Source organism: Carassius gibelio, chromosome B15 (assembly GCF_023724105.1).
Source record: "Carassius gibelio isolate Cgi1373 ecotype wild population from Czech Republic chromosome B15, carGib1.2-hapl.c, whole genome shotgun sequence".
NCBI lineage: Eukaryota > Metazoa > Chordata > Actinopteri > Cypriniformes > Cyprinidae > Carassius > Carassius gibelio.
The window spans coordinates 23,856,482-23,878,886 of NC_068410.1; the positions used below are offsets into that span (position 1 = coordinate 23,856,482).

The 22,405-nt window shown below is 37.2% G+C and overlaps 1 pseudogene; it reads left to right on the top strand.

The window, feature by feature from the left end:
- Nucleotides 1–16,195: 16,195 nt before the first annotated feature.
- On the top strand, nt 16,196–17,220 carry LOC127972914 (P2Y purinoceptor 14-like; annotated as a pseudogene).
- The last annotated feature ends 5,185 nt before the right edge of the window (nt 17,221–22,405 follow it).

The window sequence follows — 22,405 nt, forward strand, 5'->3', positions numbered from 1 at the left end:
CTCAGAGTGTTAAATTAACACTGGGGAGTGTTAAATTAACACTGGGGATTTTGCTGTGTATATATATATATATATATATATATATATATATATATATATATATATATATATATATATATATATATATTATAATTTCTGTCCCCCTCACTTCTGAAAAGATGGCTACGCCCCTGGTCTAATTGTATCCTTTGCAAGGTTGGGTTTTTTTTTTCCTGTCCTTCTATCTATCTTCCTGCTATCTATATCTTCAATCATCTTTGTGAGTCGGGTGCAGGACATTTTCTGGAACCAGACGATCGTCGAAGAAGACTTTGAACTTGAACTGTTCCTGCATTGCACTAAAAAGAGCCTGTGAGCAGGAACTGGCGAGCCATGCCCAAATAAGGATCGAACTACGTGAATCGAGAGATTGGTAGGATTGTGCACACGCTTTCCTTCGTTTTTTTCCTGACTGAACTGTGTTGCTCAGAACTCAATTGTGGAAGACGGATCTCGTGTAAGCAGTACTGAACAAGAGCTAAAGTTTGGTGAAACCCTAATCCAGATTGGGACTGTTATTGTGAGCAAGGTTGATCCATTGTGTTTTTTTCTTCTCTCTATTTTTACTCATTCCACTGTCAAATTATTTGGTTTTATTTTTTTTTATTTTTTGTTGTTTTTGTTTTTTTTTCTGAAGAACAAGAGTGAAAAGGGTATTTCAAACAGTTATTTGGAAGAATTGTATTTACAGTCAAATTCAAAGTTATTATCTATATTAAATGAGCCAATTAGAACACAAATAAATAGGTGAAATATATATTTTATATTAGCAAAATAATCATTTAACTTTATTAGGTTGAGTTTAAATGGGTCAAAAAATAAATAGACAAACAATTAATAAAATAGAAGAATAAATAAATAGAAAAATAGACATTTAAATATATGAAGGTTATAAGAAGAATACATTTACTTATTTCATTCTTTTAATTTATTTTATTCTCCATTACCCCTTTTTGGGTTACTATATTCTGTTTTTTTATTTAGTTTCTTTGTTGATTTTGATGATGTATTGAAACTCTGACTTTTATTATTATATATATATATATATATATATATATATTTTTTTTTTTTTCCCTTTTATTATTGCATTCCCTTTAATACACTTTACCTGTTTCTAATGCAGCCAGTGTTGTTGTCATTTCCTTCTACCCTTGTTGCTGACACAGTCTCTTGAGCGAATCTGATCTTCTGGTCGCTGGTACAAATTTAGAAACGGTGTATTCCTTTTCCGCTCATTTCCGTTATTTACTAATTGAGAGGGAGGGTTGCACTTGCGCCACGACACGCGCTACAGAAAGTTGGCGAGCCAGCCAGGAGACTGTTGCTTAGCAACAAGGACAATAGTAGGAAAGGCCGAAAACGAGAACATTTATTACGAAAAAAAGTGCTGACTTTACTTTGCAATAATGGAAATCATAGAGAGAGAAAACGTGAATGTGGAAAGTGCAGTCATAGTCAAAGGCCTCACGTTAACTGAGACAGATAGCGAGCTAGAGACGTTCTTGCAAAAGTATGGGTCAATTAGACGTAATTTGATAATCAATGACCAAATTTCTGAGTTCCATCACCATGGTATTGTGGAATATGCTCACAGCACTTCCATGTTGAACTTAACACCATTGTTACCCTTAACCCTGGGAAGTCTCTCAAATCCGAGTGTTACATTCCAAGAATGAGCTCTGGCTAGCATCTGTAAGCAGACAGCTAGTGGTACGGTCACTGAAGAGTATCTTGAAACGTTGAAGGCCCTTGCTAGGGGAAGTGGGAAACCTTTCTTAGATGTGCTTCAGGGGGAGTTGGAAAGCTTCAGGAAGCCCACTCCGCTAACCGTACTCCAGTAAGAGCACAAAATGCAAGATTTGATGATTCTCAGAGCGTGAAAGTAATCGTTCCAGAACCTGTGTGTTGTTCTCCAATGCCCTTGTCTACCTCTGCTGAAACATTAGAAATGCGAACCCCAGAATCAAAAGACCCAACCAAGAGAGGAGAGGCACCTATGGCCTTCCCAAATCCAGAAAATGTTGATTGTGTTACCGTGACTACTAACCCTACTTTTCCTGCGAGCATTGCTGACCCATCGGGTATTCAAAGAATGGCACAACAGGCCTCAGTTCGATTTAGGGTTTTCTCAGGCAGAAGCCTGTGCCCTCCAAACGAACCCGATTTTGATACTTGGCAAGCAAGTGTAGATCTCCTGTTAAGTGACCCGTCGGTTTCAGACTTACATAGAGCGCGGAGGATCTTAGATAGCTTGTTGCCTCCAGCCGCAGACGTAGTGAAGCACGTGCGACGTCCAGCTTTGCCAGCAGTATATCTTGAGCTGCTGGAGTCAGTCTATGGTTCTGTGGAGGATGGTGATGAACTGTTAGCCAAGTTCATGGGCACCTTACAGAATCAGGAGAAAAGTCATCAGATTTTTTGCATCGGTTACAAGTTATTTTGAGTACATCAATAAGGAGGGGAGGCATTGCGGAGAGAGATCACGATCATTGCCTCTTGAAACAGTTCATGAGAGGGTGTTGGGTCAATGGTCTCATAGCCAGCCTTCAGTTAGGAAGGAGGGAAGTTCACCCACCCACCTTTGCTGAGTTGATTGTATTACTCCGAACAGAGGAGGGTAAGCATGCCTCCAAGGAAGAGTGGATGAGAAATTATCTTGGGTTGTCAAAAGCTCCTAATACCTACCCGAGACCACGAGCTGCCACTCAGCAAGTATCAGCTTATTGCCCTGAAACACCAAATTCTGGCGCTTCTGAAACGGACCTCATAAAGAAACAACTTGTGGAGGTCCAGGCTCAAGTTGCTACTTTAGGTTAAACAACCGGCCATAAGCAGCCGAGTGGGTCTTCTGAGAAGATGGAGCTGAGCACTTTGAGGAGGGTAGTGGAAGATTTGCGTACTCAGGTAACCACTCCTAAAGCATCCATAGCCCAACAAGTAAGGTGCGAAAATTCAGATGACTCTGAAATCGTTAAGCTGCGACAACAAGTTGGTGAACTGCAGGCTCAGAATGTTACTCAAAAGAGTTATAGAGACTACTCCCGTGAGAATGCTAATCCTCGAGTTTTCCCGCATCAGAATTCGTTTGAGACAGACATTGGTAGAAGTGCCAGAAGGTTCCAACCAATGACCAATTGGCCTTGCCCTGGATATCAGGCCGTGCTTAAAGTCCTTGAGGCAAGGTGGAAGCAAACTAGCAGTGGAGCATTAGGACAAGTGAAGCTGGTAGGGAATCTCCATGAAGTTGTGCCTGCTGGGAGCACAATAGTTCTGAATGGATATGTCCAGCTTCGGGAACCCTATATGGAGAAGTGGGTAATTCTTGAGCCACCATCAGCTCCATTTCCAAGCGTCCTCATGGTTGCGAGTTGTGTGCACACATTGCCTTCTAATCACTCCTCTCAGCTGTCCGTTCTGCTTAAGAATAGTACTCAGACAGACTTAACTATTCCCCCTAAAGCCGTCTTGGCTGAGATCCATGCTATACAGAGAGTCGTAGAGAAACCAGCTCAGAATTCAAGCAAGATTGAGTCACCAGCACCTACCCATGCCAATCTTACCTTTGATTTCGGAGACTCTCCCTTGTCTTCAGACTGGAGGGAACGGATAACAAACCTGTTAAATTCCATACCTGAGGTCTTTTCTTTACATGATCTTGATTATGGCCATACAGGTCAAGTGAAACATCAAATCAGACTAACTGATGAGACACCCTTAAAGCATAGGGAACGTCCGATTCACCCACAGGACATTGATGCTGTTCGAAAGCATCTTCGGGAACTAATGACTGCTGGATTTATTTGTGAGTCTGAATCCCCCTTTTCTTCGCCCATAGTGGTAGTCCAAAAGAAAGATGGCTCGGTACGGCTCTGTATCGACTTTCGGAAATTGAATTCCCAGAGGATCAAAGATGCATACGCTCTGCCCAATCTGGAAGAAGTCTTTTCTGTACTTACAGGCTCAAAGTGGTTCTCTGTGCTTGATTTAAAGTCTGGGTTTTACCAGATTGAGATGGATGAGGCTGATAAGTGCAAGACTGCTTTCGTATGCCCTCTTGGATTCTGGGAATTCAATAGAATGCCCCAAGGAATCACGAATGCGCCAAGTACGTTCCAAAGATTAATGGAGCGGTGCATGGGTGATCTTCACCGGAAACAGGTACTGGTCTTTATTGACGACCTGATAGTCTTTTTTAGAGACCTTGGAAGAACACGAGTCGGGGTTAGTACAAGTCCTCAATCAGCTTAAAAAATACAGGTTGAAGTTGTCGCCTGAATAATTACGTTTCTTTCAGACATCAGTCAAGTATTTAGGGTATGTTGTCTCAAGGGATGGGGTAAAGACTGACCTGGCTAAGATTGAAGCTCTTAAGACTTGGCCGGGGCCCACAAATTTGAAAGAACTGAGAGCGCTCTTAGAATTTGCAGGGTACTACAGAAGGTTTGTGTGTGACCACTCGAAGATAGTCAAACCTCTCACGGGACTCACTGAGGTGTACCCTCCACTTCGTAGGGGCCGCAGTGGGAAACGAGAGGGGGTTGAGTACTTCAATACCAAAGGGCAGTTCGGTGATAGGTGGACCATTGCATGTCAGAATGCTTTTGATGTCATCATTTCTAAGCTGACTTCCGCTCCTGTCCTGGGTTTTGCTGACCCCAAGCTTCCGTATATGCTTCACACCGATGCCAGTACTACGGGGCTCGGTGCAGCATTGTACCAGGAGCAGGACGGGCAGATGCAGGTAATAGCATTCGCCAGTAGGGGACTGACAAAAAGTGTAGCAAGATACCCCGCACATAAGCTTGAATTTTTGGCATTAAAGTGGGCTGTCACAACCAAATTCAGTGACTATTTGTATGGTGTAGATTTTACTGTTGTAACCGACAGTAATCCCCTGACGTATGTTCTGACTTCTGCAAAGCTTGACGCTACCAGTTACCGCTGGTTATCTAGTTTGTCGACGTACACTTTTAAGCTCCAATACAGGGCAGGGAGTCAAAACCAAGACGCGGACGGGCTTTCCCGGCGTCCGCATGGTGAGCCTTTGGATGATCTCGTCTCTCAGAAGGAAAGAGAGAGGATCAAGCAGTTTACACTCCACCACCTGGCGGAGCCTGAAACTGGGTCTGAGGTTCTCATGGCGGATGTGGTGAATGCCATTTGTGAGAGGCATCAGGTGATTGGTTGCCCGAAAGCCCTGACTGGGCACACTCTCCAGTTACGTTGGTCGAGTCCCTCACTCATAGGGTTGATGCTTTGCCGAATGAATTTCAACACAAGGTTGAGTATGGTCTTCCTGATCTCTCTAACATCTCAGAGGCCACGTTAGCAGAATGGCAAGGGAAAGATCCAGAGCTTGAGGTTGTAATGGAATGGATGAAGAATGGGACCAGGCCAGGTAACCTGAGGGGTCAGCCACCTGATATGGTATTGTGGTTGAGGGAGTGGAGTCGTCTTGAACTTAGGAATGGGGTGCTGTATAGGAGGAAGCAAGAACAAGGGGCTCTTCGTTATCAGTTAGTGGTACCAGCCAGGCTAAGGGAGATAGTGTTGCGTAGCCTCCACGATGACATGGGGCACTTGGGTATTGAGAGGACCCTGGACTTAGTGAGGTCCAGGTTCTTCTGGCCCAAAATGTCCCAAGCAGTTGAAAAAAAGATCAAAACCTGTGAACGCTGTGTCCGCAGAAAAATGCCTCCAGACACAGCTGCTCCACTGGTCAATATTCAAACCTATAGGCCTTTGGAGTTGGTCTGTATGGACTTTTTGTCATTAGAGCCAGACCACAGCAATACCAAGAACATATTTGTTATCACAGACCATTTCACAAAGTACGTGCATGTGTCATGTTGCGGGTATTCATAAGATTCGTACCACGCCCTTTCATCCTAGAGGTGAAGAACGTTTTAACAGGACGCTTCTCCAAATGCTGGGAACTTTGGAGAATGAGAAAAAGTCTAAGTGGAAGGAGTTTGTAAAGCCCTTAGTGCATGCATACAATTGTACATGCAATGATTCAACTGGGTATGCTCCTTATGAGCTCATGTTTGGGCGGCTGCCTCGCTTGCCAGTGGATTTGGCCTTCAGCTTGCCAATAGAATCTCCTGTGAAATCCCACTCTCAGTACGTGAAAGATCTGAAAGACCGGTTATGAGAGAGCTACGAGATAGCTAGAAAAATGCTGCTAAATTAGCAGAGCGTAACAAAAGAAGGTTTGATGAACGTGTAGTTGCTTCTACTTTAAAGGAGGGTGACAGAGTTCTTGTGCGCAACATTAGGTTGCGAGGGAAGCATAAGCTCGCTGACAAGTGGGAGCAAGGTGTCCAAGTAGTAGTCAAAAGAGCAGGAGAATTACCGGTGTACACTGTCCGTCCGGTGGGGCAGAGTGGACCTCTCAGGACATTACATCGTTATTTGTTGCTGCCCTGTGGATTTTTGCAGCTTGATCAACATGAGCGGCAGCCTAAGCAAAGAGTTTGCAGGCCTAGGACTAGAGCTTGTGCAAATAATGAGTTACCAGAGTCAGAGTCTGTGTGTGAGAACTCTGGGTCGGAGGATGATCAGTTTCTTAGTCCTCTGTTTAGGGATAGGCTGAACTTTGAAACTCGAGTTTTAGTGAATCCTGAGTCATTACCTTGCCCAAGACCCCAGAACGTCCAAATTGACTTACCTGTTGGTGAACCTGTTGGATATTATACCTATCTGTAGGTTATCAGGGGAGATCTTAGAGGAACCTGTAGAGGAAACTTTACCTGAATCAGGAAAAGTAGAAATGTCTTCTGATGAGCTAGAGTTAGGTCCCATCGATTCAGGGTTGGATCTCTGTTCCAAGTCGATAGATGAGTTGCCTGCCCAGGAGACAGAAATGGAAGCAGATTGTGAAGGTGAGAACAGGAGTAGAGAGAGTCCAGTTCCGAGTGAAATTATGGATGCTGAAGGTGACCAGAGTGAACAAGTGAATGACACAGAGTTTGAGCACGGAGTGATTCCCAGGCGTTCACAAAGAGAGAGACAGCCTGCAAAAAGACTTGAGTATCCCCAATTGGGAAACCCACTTACCGTGGTGATTCAATCTCTGTTGCAAGGTCTAAGTGACTAAGTGATTCAGCACCTCTTTAGAGGTGAATGTGGCTTCTGCTGATACTGCGCCTGTAGTTTTAACTCAACCCCAAAAATTTGCGGATGCAGCGGGACGTGCATGAATTCAGGAGGGGAGGATGTAACCCAGGTTACTAAGAGCCCTGTTAATGTAAAATAGAAAAGGGAAAAAAAAAATACCATAACACTCGTAAATATGTAAATCAGCACTTTATTCTCATAACATTTTGAAATAGGAAATGCATTAAAAAAAAGAGAAAACTATTTTAGAAACATATTTTTTATTATTATTATTCAAATAAAACAAAGTTAAAATTGGTCCAATGAAGAGTCAGCCCCACCCTATGATCGGAGCTGTGCGGGGGAGTGCGAGAGAGAATGCGCAATTGCGGCAGACGGATCTCGTGTAAGCAGCACTGAACTAGAGCTAAAGTTTGGTAAACCCTAATCCAGGTTGGGACTGTTATTGTGAGCAAGATTGATCCATTGTGGGTTTTTTTTCTTCTCTCTCTATTTTTACTCATTCCACTGTCAAATTATTTGGATTTATTTTTTTTATTATTATTTTTTTTTTCTGAAGAACAAGAGTGAAAAGGGTATTTCAAACATTAATTTGGAAGAATTGTATTTACAGTCAAATTCAAAGTTATTATCTATATTAAATAAGCCAATTAGAACACAAATAAATAGGTGAAATATATATTCTATATTTTATATATCTATATTCTATATTAGCAAAATAAGGGTAATTTAACTTTATTAGGTTGAGTTTAAATAGGTCAAAAAATACATAAACAAACAATTAATAAAATATAAGAATAAATAAATAGAAAAATAGACATTTAAATATATAAGGGTTATAAGAAGAATACATTTACTTATTTCATTCTTTTAATTTATTTTATTCTCCATTACCCCTTTTTGGGTTACTATATTCTGTTATTTTTTATTTTTTATTTTTTTTATTTTTTTTGTTGATTTTGATGATGGATTGAAACTCTGGCTTTTATATATATATATATATATATATATATATATATATATATATATATATATATATATATATATATATATATATATATATATATATATATTATTATTTTTTTTTATTATTTTTTTTTCTTTCTTTTATTATTGCATTCCCTTTAATAAACTTTACCTGTTTCTAATGCAGCCAGTGTTGTTGTCATTCCCTTCTACACTTGTTGCTGACACAGTCTTTTGAGCGAATCTGATCTTCTGGTCACTGGTCCAAATTTAGAAACGGTGTATTCCTTTTCCGCTCATTTCCGTTATTTACTAATTGAGAGGGATGGTTGCACTTGTGCCGCGACACGCGCTACACGAATCCAAGCGCGAGATCTGTCCATAGGTGGGAAGTGTTTCCATAGATGCTCGGCGAGTTGGTTGAGGTGTTCATTTATGAGACTTTTTACATGCTCACCCAGGTCCACGTCATTTTCCCCCAAGATCTTGTGAAGCGTAGGGAAACACAGGTGTGTGTTCCCACTCACACAACTCACCCACACTGTTAAAAATCGCTTTAAAAAACGGCCAAATTTCGACAGTAACATACTGTTTTCCATTAAAACAGTGCATTCTAGGTAATATTCATCATTTTCGAGAAGGTACACTGTTAAAAATCGCTGTAAAAAAACAGCCATATTTTGACAGTAACATACTGTTTTTCATTAAAACAGTGCATTCTGGGTAATATTTATCGTTTTCGAGATGGTAGCCTGCTGCTATATATCGTAAATTAGCAACGTTCAAAGTCAACACTCAGCGGCTGTGTTTCAAATCACACCCTACACCCTCATTCACTATTCCCTACATGAGTTTACTAATATAGTCCACCTGATAGAGAGAATGAAAACTAATGAGTGAATTCAGACAATGATCAACAGCTGCTGTTAACCATTAGAATCACTGAAGAAAAAAGAAACAAGACACACAAGAACTACAACTGACTTCAGCCACAGCTTAAAACGAAATCAACCGAAGATGTATACAATCAACAAACAGCTTTACCAACTTCACTCATTACTAACCAGACTGACTTTATTTCTTTCAGATCAGAGATCAAAAGATCTTATTGAGAATTACAGAGATGTAGATGATAATGTTAGTTTATTTTAGCATCACCATTGCGGAGATCAGTGTTTGCTTTAGTTGGGCTCCTGACCCTTGACTTTTGTACTTTAAATTTTGTTTCATTGCTGTATTTGTATCTTTATGATACATCTGTTACTGCAATGTTATTTTTGATAATCAAGTCATTATGGCGGTTTCTGTTAGGCACGATCTACTAGAATGACTTAAAGTGTTACTATAGTAGTCAAATATTAGTTTGGTGTTGCAATATTTGAGTGAATTGAGTTTTAAATATTTTGGCCAGCAGTGTCCGCAACACTCAAAGAGAGACATCAACAATCAGCATATGAATCTCAACAATGGTGATAATCAAAAGGTTTATGATGCAAAGCATGCTGGGTATCAGCACAGGATAAAACTCATCCATGACTCCCAGCATGCATTGCGGCATGAATAAATTATGATGCTGAATTGTTCACTTATTTTCTTGAATTCTTATGTACTTATAATTTTCCTTTTGTCTTAAGTTTTAGTAGCATGTTTTGTGAAGTTCAGAACCTATCTGTTTATTTATTTTGTGGATTGTCACCATTGTTTCATGTGATTCATACACTGAGTATTGATGTTTCTGTCTAAAGATCAGCGCAGGTTTTTTTTATGAGTGAAATTTTCTTAACAGTCTTTCATAACTTAAGGATCAGCATTGTTTCTTATTTTGCTGTAGTGTCAATATTCAATTAGAGAAGGGACACGGGATTGGATCAGAAATAATAGTGTTTGTTGTCTTCAATCTATGAACAGCGATACCAGATTTTCTTTTTTTCCGCTATAACAGGTTCCAAAAATACATTGTTACAGCATGTAAAAAAAAAAAAAAAAAAAACATAGTTGTTTTAAAGTCACGTTTAAGAGCCCAACTAAAGTAAACACTGATCTCCATCATGGTAGTGAAAAAAAAAACACCTAAACCTATTTAACTCTCAATTAGATCTTCTGTAGACATCTGACAGAAATAAAGTCAGTCTGGTTAGTAATGTGAATCTGGTGAAGCTGTTTTATGAGTTGTTTAATCAGATCTTGAGAGATTTTATGAATTATTTTATTTCAGTTGATTTCATCTAAGGCAGTGGCTTCCTTGTGTTTCTCTTTCCTTTAGTAATTTTGTTTGTTAATAGCAGGTGTTCATCACTCATGCTCAATCATCAATTAATCACAGAATTATCTCATTAACTTCACTAATTCAGTGTTACTCAAGCATTTCCTTCTTGGCTTATCTAGCTGCTGTATCACAACTAGTAACCAAAAAAAAAATCTGTTTAAAATTTTAAGGGTCAAGAGTCCAACTAAAGCAAACACTGACCACTACAATGGTAAGCAAATTATTATTTTTTTTTTTTTTTCATTCAGTGATTCGGTTTGTGAACTTTAGGTGTCTTTAATAACTGTTTTGGGGGCATTACAACCTTTTGAACATGATCCCTTTATCATATCTAAGCAACACAAATGTGAATTTGTAAAAAGGCTGATGTCATGTGCATGCATATAATGTTTTCGAAGGGTGTTTCATAATCGCCAACTACTAGCCTGGCATGCATAACATAGTATTCTTTAGCATAGTGTTTTTTTGTTTGTTTGATTTTTGTCCAATGAAATCAATTTTTGTATGTAAATTATACTTAATTTTTTCATGTTATTCTACTCATTTTTAATGATCATTTCTACTTAATTAAAATGTGTTTAATTTAATTAATAATATTGCTTGTAAATTTTTGACACAATTTTACTGAATAAATATAGGGAAACACTTTTTACAGTGTAGTACTAACATCATAGGAATGCTAGTTTTTAAACTTGATCTGTTTGAAGCAGTGGGAGTGGAGTTAATTTCCATGGTAGAATTTACGGTAATATACTGTACAAAAATTAAGAGTAGTAAATTAATGTTTGAGAGCTGTAAATTAACAGTACTTTACTGGCACCCCTGTTGCCAGTAAATTACTGTTATTTAACGGCACAATTTTTTACAGTGAGAACCGTAGCTTCTTTATCATGGGCTCAATCCTGTCTTGTGTATTGGACACCGTTGGGGGTGCGCATACCACACATTGAGAATCCCTGTCCTAGTGGTATCATGTACTGTAATCGAATGTAGCCTATACCTGTTGAACAGTAGACAACACACGCAGTGTTCATCTAATAAAGATCTTCATTGCAAGCAATAACAGCCTTTTGTTTGCAGTTTTATATTAAGAAATATTCCTTCTCAGTGGACTCAAATGAAAGAAGTTCATAGTACTAACATCATAGGAATGCTAGTTTATAAACTCGATCTGTTTGAAGCAGTGGGAGTGGAGTTAATTTCCATGGTAGGATTTACGGTAAAATACTGTACAAAAATTAAGAGTAGTAAATTAATGGTTGAGAGCTGTAAATTAACAGTACTTTACTGGCACCCCTGTACTATGACAGCAGCTCCGGGATGAGCTTCGAAGAACCAAATGATCCAAGATCACGCCAAATCGTCAACATTCAAATCCAGCTAACTGAGTTAGCGACGTACGAAGAACGGGCCCCAGATCTAAGCTGAACGAATCATTCAAACTGATACATGAACCAATTCACTGGTTAGCCAACTTCATGGTTTGATCAAGCCTTTGAACAAAATTGACTCAAAATAATGAATCATTTGCGAATGGGCATCGCTCATTGTCCAGACTCCAGAGAAAAGTAAATGGCACGTTTGGAATAAACTGAAGTATTTATAACTTGTATTGTAGTAGCATCACCCACAGTAACGAAGTAAAAGTACAGATTCTTCCCCAAAAATGTACTTACGAAAGAGTAAAAGAACCCATTTTTAAATATATTCCAAAAGTATTAGATACCCCAAAAATGTACTCAAGTAAATGTAACAAATGTAACTCGTTACTACCCACTTCTGGAAGTTAGTTATTTTTGGGTGAATTATTCCTTTAATGTTAATAAAACACCAAACATAATACTAGACTGAAAAACTTTAAAACAGTTGCTTTAACAGGATCAGTGTATTTTGTTTTATTTTTATTTGTTCATTAAATTTGTTGAAGGCTCCTGCTAAATACTATTTTACCTGAAAATAAAACACTGTATATTTTTGTTTGTATATTATGTGTATTTGTAATGTGTATCTTTTGTTCTATTTTTTATTTATTTATTTAGTAAATAACAAAGATAAAATAATGACAATGATTTGGTGATTTTGATAGTCTGGTTTTCAGATCATTCTGAAAAGATATAGCAGACTGAGTCAGATCAGTCTGAAGGTCTGGGCTAAGTTTGGTGGTTCTCGCTTGAAATCTCTAGGAGGACATAGTGTTCAAATTTGAAGAACAGTAAGATTAAATAGTAGATCAGCAAGTTGCCTTTTTCAAGCCAACTTAATAACTTTTCAAGAATGTCATAGAACATTATGATTCCAAAGGGACGATGTGTTGGCATGCATTTGAATTTCAAACTGGTCAAATGTAGAATATGTGGTATATGTGGTTTGGCAGAGGAGAATATAAGCTTTGTGCATGTTCCATAATTGCAGAACCGAGTAACTTTTTTGCATTTGTTTGCAAATCAAGCCAGGAGATATTCAAATTCATGTCTTTCGATAGCTACCCACACATCACAATGCATTTGCTTTTACTTCACTTTCATTTTTGTATGAGCACACCAAAAGCTGGACACACTACTGCATCAAAGGCTTACAAGTGGATATTAAGTAAGTTTAATATGATAAACCAACTAAGTGAATCAGCTAATTAGTGGTAACAATTACTTAAATAATTGTTCATAATATAAGTTATATGTCATAGGGGTTTGCATTACTGGAAAACAAAATTAAGACCAAAAACATTGTTCTTGGAATAAACTGCAATATGAAAAACAAAACAAAAAGAAAAAAAAAATGAATTTTCACCAAATGACAGCTTTTTTGGGGAAATAATCAATTATTCAAGATTTAGATTTAGAGATGATTTTGTTTTGAAATGTGATTGCACTATGGAAAATAATAATTGTTATGTGTATTTTTTTATAATGATTTTAAAATAGTATAATAATCAAATAAATTGCAAAATTAAATGTAAAATAAAAATGGAGTAAAACTTCAGAAATTAACCCTTTCGTGAACCATTTAGCTGAAAAGCTTTAAGCTTCATGAGGCTTCATCTTGCCATTACTATTATTTTTATTATTGATAGCAGCTTCTCTGTAGCCATGCTGATAAAATACAACTACCACTACAACTGCAAAAATGCTGCAATGCTGCAAAAATGCTCTCTTCCATTGTCTGATTCAGCTGGACGTGTCAAAAAGCTCTTCGCTGATTGGCTTGCGCTAGAACACATCATGTGAATCTTCCACTTAAAGGTGCAATAGGTGATTGTCTTCAGAAACATTTTTTGATATACTGTTTGAAAGTCTCTTCACATCCCAATAGCAAGCATTAAGTTAAGTGGTTTAAATCTATTTATCTGTATTTATATATTTTGTGGAAGGTGTAGGACAAAGAAATGTACGTCCAATCAAAACGCTCAGTCTGATAGCTTTCCTACCTTCCTTATCAACGTATGTATCTGCATACTTCTGCGAACCCTGTTAGCATAGACACAATACATCATCAGCACATTCACACACCCTGTGCAGGCAGAGCTAGAATGGCAGACAAATATCAACAACCCAATCTGGGTCGTTCGCTTTCAGTGCTATCAAGGTAATATTAGCGTTTGAAAAGATCTCCTATTGCAACTTCAAGTTAAAATTTTCCACTCAAGGCAAATATTGTGCATTTGCGGCAGACCTCATTCTCTCCACCTGCCGTGAATTCACTTATAATGTTTAGTTTGTGAATGAATCATTCTTTTTGAACAAATCTTTTAAGTGAACAAATTGTTCTTGTTCACATAATCCATTGACTCATATGTCACGTGTACTCAAATGAGACCGGAAGCTAGACCCATAGAATTGACAAATGGCGATGCCCATTTTTGCAACAGGAAAAAGGTAGATAGCCTTTAAGTAGGAGATGTCATGGAGCATGTGATTTGTTGAATGTAGTGAACAAATATGTCATCCACGAAACAATTTTTGTTTGAGTCTGAACGAGATCAAGGGATCTTCTTGTTCGTGAATGAGTTGAATGAACTGATACATCTCGTGCATGAACTAAATGAATGAGAGTATACCTGGTCAGTCGGCCATTTAGCAAGTAAATCTAGATCAGCAATCATCAGATATAAAGCGCAATTATAGCTACTGTGTACATGTTTGTTTTCATATTTAGCATACAGAACATAACTACGTTTAATCCCCGATTTATTAATGTGAATTTATTATATATGAACTGTCTGACAAAACAATTTAAATGTTAAATTATGCAAGAAAACCTTGCAGTTTGTTCATCTGTTTTTGTAACAAGCGAAGGCATAACACAAGACACCCTTTTTTGCCACCTGGTGGCGTATTTGTGTAATATGAAGAAATGGTCACTGACCAATCAGTGAATGAATCTGAATTAGTCATTTTGGTGAACGAACTGTAAATGAACAAATCTCTTGAAAATTTTTTAATTTCCACCACTATTTTCATCTTTGCATTGAATTTATATGTGATCCATTGACTCACATATTTGCACTAGTCATAAAATCAGGTGATGACAAATGTAATCAAACTCTTACAAACATACTATTCTAGTTTAACGAATCCAAAGTATAATACGAAAGCATAAGATTAAAGCAATATCACATCTATTACACTTTCACAAATCAACAGAAAATTCCATAATTAAAAAAGCTGAATGTATAGGCATTAAGAATCAGTGTATGAAACTCAACAATGGTGACAAGCAAAAACAGAAAACTTTATGCTTAAATGCATACTGGGTATCGACATAGTACAAAACTCATTCATGAGTTTGCATTACAGTTTATCTGAATTAGTTTGATGACTGTTACCATTGTTCAGGTTTATATAATGAGTGTATCTTTAACTTTGTGAACCGACATGTTTCTATATATAAGTATGTTCTTATGGTTTAATGTCTGTTACAAAAAGCATTTAAATCACTCCAACTTAGTTTAAAAACATTTTATCCTTTATCAATGTACAAGCTTTTCTATTTAAACGCTATTACATCAAGAATCTGAATAAAACAAGGAAATATGGTGTTTTGTTAAAAATGATACGATTTTCAGCATTAATTTTGTGTGCAACAACGATTTTGATTCAATGTAATTAAAATGGACAAATCAACAGTTTTTAGTGCAGTGTATTAGTTTACAGTACATTTAAATATTCATTTATTTGAAAAAGTACTAAATGCAACTTTAAAACTTATAAATGTGTATATTAATTAAAAATATATTTACAAACGTGACAAAACTTTGATATAATTTCTATTGTCTATTCTACTTAACCATAAAGGTTAGTCAGTACACTTGATATAGTGCACTTAACCATATTTTAGACAACAGAAGTAATTGACATTACATGTAAAAATGTATTTAAGTCCTGCTTAAGTAAAGAAAAAAACCTAAAGGTCATCTATTTGCATTTAATATAAATTTAAACTATAAAAACTGTTCATGCCAATTTGCAATTTCATTTTAATTGTGAGTCTGAAAACATTCGATTCACAATGAAGTATATTCTTTCTGAAAAATAAAATAAATTTTTTAAAGTATGGTAATGGAGACATTTTCACAATATTTGTATTGTCAAAGTTTCGTCAGAGAGAATCTGAAGTAGTAGCAAAAGCATAAAAAGTGCAAGGACTATACACAGATTTTGAAGATTCATGAAATTGGCATAAATGGCAATTTTAATTTCTAAATATCAGCAAAAAAAAAAAAAAAGTCTAGCAGAAGTTACAACATTGAGTCATTGTCACAATATTTCCTGATATCATCAAAGCTGATGAAGTTATTTTATTTTCAGTTTTAGATATGGACTGCATCAACACTACACAGATGGAACCAAAAAACAGCACGAATGTCAGCAGCGTGTTCACACATCAGGTTCTGCCTGTGCTCTACACCATCATCTGCGCTTGTGCCTTCATTCTCAACGGACTCGCCGCTTGGATCTTCTTCAGGGTTCCCACCTCATCAGCCTTAGTAGTTTACCTAAAAAACATGGTGGTGGCAGATGTTCTGATGTTGTTTACCTACCCGTGGCGTGTAGTGGGCGACCTCGGTTATGGCGGTTTGCAGTTGAAGCTGATAGTTTGCCGTTACACAGCTGTGCTTTTCTACCTCAGCATGTACACAGGAATAACCTTCATGAGCCTCATCAGCTTGGAACGCTACTTTAAAATCGTACGCAACACTTTTGGTATGTCTTCTTTTCTGCAGCGTGTTTCAGTAGCGAAGGCTCTTGCGCTGCTAACTTGGGGCATTATGATGTTCTTCATGCTGCCGAATGCCATATTAACCAACCAGCCCATGCCTAAAGTTTTCTCCTGCATGGCCCTGAAGAGCGAACTGGGTCGGCGCTGGCACGAAATTTCAGCCCACTTCAACGTTGGAGTCTTCTGGGTGGCATTCCTGTTGATGGGGTTCTGCTACACCTCCATTGCTTGTCATGTTTACCGCTCCTACAAACGGGTTCAGCAGGACAGCAGCATGGCGAGACGGCGATCAAATCGAAGCATCTTTAGCTTGCTGGCAGTTTTTGTCTTCTGCTTTGTTCCATACCACGTTTGTCGCGTGCCCTACACGCTTAGCCAAAGCCACAAGGATGACTTTAGTGCATACAGCTGCTTCATTCTCTTCCAGGTCAAAGAAGCTATGCTCTTCCTGTCTGCTCTTAATGTGTGTCTGGATCCTGTCATCTACTTTTTCATGTGCAGGACATTCAGAGAGTCACTTTTGCAGAAGATGTCATCTGTAAACCACAAAAACAGGAGGCCTTCAAAAAGGCATTGGGCTCAGTATCAGCAATCTGTAATTGAGCAACAAAGTAAAACGAGCATTACCCATTTGCAAGATGGAAAAGATATTTAGATTTGACATCACATACCCTGCTGTGGTTTCCTTGCATGCAAAATGTCAGCATGTCAAGTCAACTTTATATTGCACGTTTAACAAAAAAGATTGCATCAAAACAACTGAACAACATTAATTAGGAAAACAGTGTGTCAATAATGCAAAATGACAGTTAAGGCAGTTCATCAATGAATTCAGTGAATGTCATCATCTCAGTTCAGTTTAAATAGTATCTGTGCAATCATTTGCAATCAAGCATGGAGAGATGGAGCAAAAGAAGGTCACAAGATGGTTCCCCCCCCCAAAAAAAGAAAACATTTTAAATACCTTTTCTAATATAAATAAACTTTTGTGTAACACACATTCCAAGAATGTTAGAGGTCTATCACAGAACCATACATTTCTGTCTGCTTTCTTCTATTGAAAATAAATGTTGATAATTTAGACTATTCAAGACATTCTTTTCTGCAAGCTCCAAAATGACAAAGAAGCTACATAAATTCAGTCCATTTGACTATTTTCTGAGTCTACTGAAGTCACACAATAGCATTTGTACTTAGCCTGTTTAAAATAATTTAATTATGTCCAGTTTAGTTCTTTGCAGTCCTGTGTTCTGTGCTTTTATTGTTTATGTAGCACCTTGGTCATGGAGAAACACTCAGTCGTTTCACTGTATACTAACTGTATCACTGTAAAAATTGTGCCGTTAAATAACAGTAATTTATTGGCAGCAGGGGTGCCAGTAAAGTAGTTAATTTACAGCTCACAACCATTAACTTACCACATTTACCACAATATTTTACCATAAATTCTACCATGGAAATTAACTCCTCTCCCACTGCTTCAAACAGATCGAGTTTAAAAGCTAGCATTCCTACGATGTTAGTACTGTGAACTTCTTTCATTTGAGTCCACTGAGAAGGAATATTTCTTAATATAAAAATCCAAACATTTAATGTGTAGTAGTAAAGAAACTAAATGCATGTCTTTTACTCAAATAACTGCAGCTCATTGCCAGCTATAGCACACATGTATGTGCTGAAGTACTTAACACAGAGATCACCACTGTATCAGCAACTCCACATTTACTGTCTTTATATAGCAGCAAAAGATCAGAATTTGTAGCTCATCATTGACTGAAGCACAAGCTCTACTCTCCAGCACAATGGTGAACAACAAGATGGTGCATACATTTTTTTCTATGGATGTTCACAAATATTTTTGTTAAATTAACTTTTTTTTTTCATTTGGTAAGTCTGACATTTATATTTTTACAGTATTTTACTGTTTTTCCTTGACTTAATGGCAACAAACTGTAGAAATAAACTTTTTTTGCTGGCAACTATTAATTTACGGCAACAAGCTGTAGAAAACAGTTATTTACTGGCAGCAGGGTTGCCAGTAAATAACTATTTTCTACAGTTTATTACTGTAAATTAATTACAGTTTATTACTGTTAAATTATGTTTCATGCTGTTTTTTCTTCATCTTAAATCTTTAACCCTTTAAACCCCACAACAAAATTCTCAGTTTTAAATGAACACTTATAATGTGTGCACACTACAGAGTGTTTGAGTAACACTGAATCAGTGAAGTTAATGAGATAATTCTGTGATTAATAGATGATTGAGCATTAGTGATGAACACCTGCTATTAACAAACCGAATCACTGGAGGAAAGAGAAACACAAGAACTACAACTGATTTCAGCCACAGCCTTAGATGAAATCAACTAAAATAAAATAATTCATCAAATCTCTCAAGATCTGATTAAACAACTCCTGAAACAGCTACAGATTGACATTACTTTTTTGTTAACAACTGTTTATTGAATTTTCTTTTGTTTACAAAAAAGCAACTGAGCAAATGTAGAACCCATCCCAACCCATCCCACCCCCTGGTAGACTAAAGAGTAGAGAAGAAAAATAATAAATAAATACATAAAGTAAAATAAACAATAATATAAATAAATTAAGTAATATTAATACATAAAATACAATAGAATAATACTTACAAAGATTTTAGAAAAGATGAAACGACATTAAAAGATGAATGCCATAAATTAACAGTTTTCACATTAGATCCATGTATACGAGAAGTTGAGAGTTCCATTGAGATTATATCTAACAAATAAAGCACCCAGGTTCTTCTGTCCATTGTGTGAGGAGGATTCCAACGATTGACCAATAACTTTTTTGCTGCAGTGAGAGCAGCTAACAGTAAACATCTTTGTTGGACAGACAAGGTGAGGTCCCAAAAGTCATTCATGAAAAAATGACGTGGAGACAAACATATCTCAGTACCAAATAAACAAATAAAAAAGGTCCTGTGAGAGCTGAATCCAAAAAGGAGAGAGAGAGGGGCACTCCCAAAAAAATTGCAAAAATGTGCCTAAAAATCCTTGCGGACAGAGAACACACTTAGGAAAAGATGACAGATTCATATGATAATGTTTCAGTGGGGTCAAGTAAACCCTATGCAGCAATTTCCAATTAATAATTTGGTGGTTTGGGTTTTTAGAAGACAGTTTAAACATTCCCCATATCTGATCTGAGAATAAAACATGTACATCCTAATTAACCCTTTACTAGTAACCCCCCTTTTTTGGCATGGAGACAGAAATTACATACCCAAAATAAAAAGGTTTCTGCTCATGATTCTTTCTGACTAGATACATAATCAACCTTTGTTCACAAAGCTGACACTTCAAAGTTTACTGTTCAGGAATCAGAATCACTCAGACTGTTATGATAATAGAGATATATAAGCTCAAACATAAACAAAAAAATATATATTAAAAACATATGTTTTAAATGTATTTAAAAAATTGTTGATTTAGGAAATGAGTTTGAAAACACAGTGTAGCTAAGGCCACAAGTCTTCCAAAACTTCATAAAAAAAATTCATAATCGAATCTGTAAAACTGTGAATTTTATTAAATATTTTCTAAGGCCATGTCATGTGTGTTTTTAGAGAAGGCTAATCAGATTGATTTATGGCCCTTGTCATCCCTGTAAGATCTCACATGTAAACTCTCCTGTGTATTTTGTATGTGTGTTGGCTTTGCAAAACTCCCTGATTCATTGTTGTATTGTTCTCACCAAACGAGTCTTTCACACCTCCGCCAGGTATGACACATTATCCGCATTATTCTTTTATCATTATTCTTTTGTTTTTATTCCACCTTTATTAGCCTTTATTGTGGTTTTTCAGGCTTTACAAAGCAACAAAGCAGCGATCTCACTTCAGTCTCTCTTTGCATTTAGCCCTTATTTATCAAAAGTCTCACTATAAAAATACAACAAAACATTTTCTTACGACCTTACGTGAATTATTGAGACAAAAATGCATTATGAAGAAGAAATGCACCTGCTATTAGTAGCATTGGAGCTAACGTTAGCATCAAGCTACATCAGACAGTTTATGAAATTATTAGTACACTTTTACTCAAAACACACTTTAAACCCCGATCGAGTGTTTATAATAACTTCCTTTAGCGATCAGGGTTGGAATTTGGTCGTTTACTGTTGTAAAAATATGTTATTTGTAGCCTTTTTCCTCGCTGCACAAGTTAGCATTTCCGATGTACATTTTCGATTTTTTTTATATAAAAACGCCCCAGATCTCAAGAAATTCTCATACCAAGCTTTACTATCGTAATCGCGGGTTTATTATTCGGATATTTCGTGTGTACAGAGGTGTTTCAGTGTTGTTTTGGCCAGATAACTACCAGGAAGTGTGCAGGAAGCATGTGACACGATGTGGCGGTGTCCGGTTATGACACTCTAAGATTGACATTGGGAAGGCCCAATCGGAGTCTGAGTGACACACAGCAGTGACAGCACGAGCTCACACCACTGCACACACACAGATCGCTGGGAGAGGCTGTTTATCATCAGATCGCGTAAATCCGTGGAAAATGAATAGAAATGACGATTCTGTCTGAAGAAATATGAAGTTAACATCAGTAAATATATCCATATATCACCGCAGATATGCATCTTTGGTCTATAAATCCTTATTGACGCTGTTCATTGAGCACAAATAAACCGCTGCTGACGTGACTGAATATGAGTGAGTGGTGAATTTCTATTCAAAATGTGGCATAATACGGATTTATTATTTTCCACTCCTGACATAAATCACTAAATATCTGTCACTGCAACAATGTTTTATCAAAATATTGGTCAAATATCGAAGCTAGAGTCTTTAAACTTACAATTGATGCACATTTTGTCCAGATGAAGTAAGACAGTGATGTTTAATGTGCTGTGAAAGTGAAACAATAATAAACTGGGGCTGTCTGCGATGTTTGCACGTAAAGGGGTTTTAAGATCCATAGCCCAAACAGTTGTAATAGATAAAGGTTTGTAAGAATGCTCAAGAAGAAAAAGATAGATGACTGAAGCAAAGGAGGGAGATTCCTCAGAGGGAAGGATTAGTTTGCGCAAAGGGTGAATAGGCAGTTGAGAGTTCCAGGGCACCCCATATGCCCGTAGGGCCGATCTAATGCGCAAATACATAAAAAAGGAAGTGCCTGGCAGATTATATTGAGTTTTGAGATTCTGACAGTATTGTAAACCACTATCGTCATAAATATCTCCCAGACTATTTACTTTGTGATGAGTCCATTGCGGAAAATGTAATTGGAGTGTTGCCTGACAAAAGATTATTATTGTGAAAAATTGGCGTATGCTTATGCCAAATTTGAAACTAGTTGTAAACGTCTTTCAACATCCCTTCATGTAGAGATGGGTTACAATGGGACCAAACCTAGATTTACACTGCCTAAGAGGAACCCCCCCAAAAACAAGATCCTTCAATTTATATGGATACACAATAGATTCCTCAATTGCTCTACAAGATACAGAAGCATCAGGGTCAAACCAAACTGATAAAGGGCGGAGGGAAAAGGCTTGGGCATACAATCTAAAATTGGGGAAAGAAAGACCTCCATGTAATCTACTTTTAATCGTTGTAAAGTAGTCAGTTTAAAACGAGGACGTTTCCCATCCCATATATACTGTGAAACACATGCATCAAGTTTGTTGCAGTAACCAACTGGTGGAGCTAGAGGAATCATAGAAGAGAAGAAATTAATACGTGGAAGAACATTCATTTTAATCACCGATATATAAGAGCCTGGAGAGATGTAGGAAGACG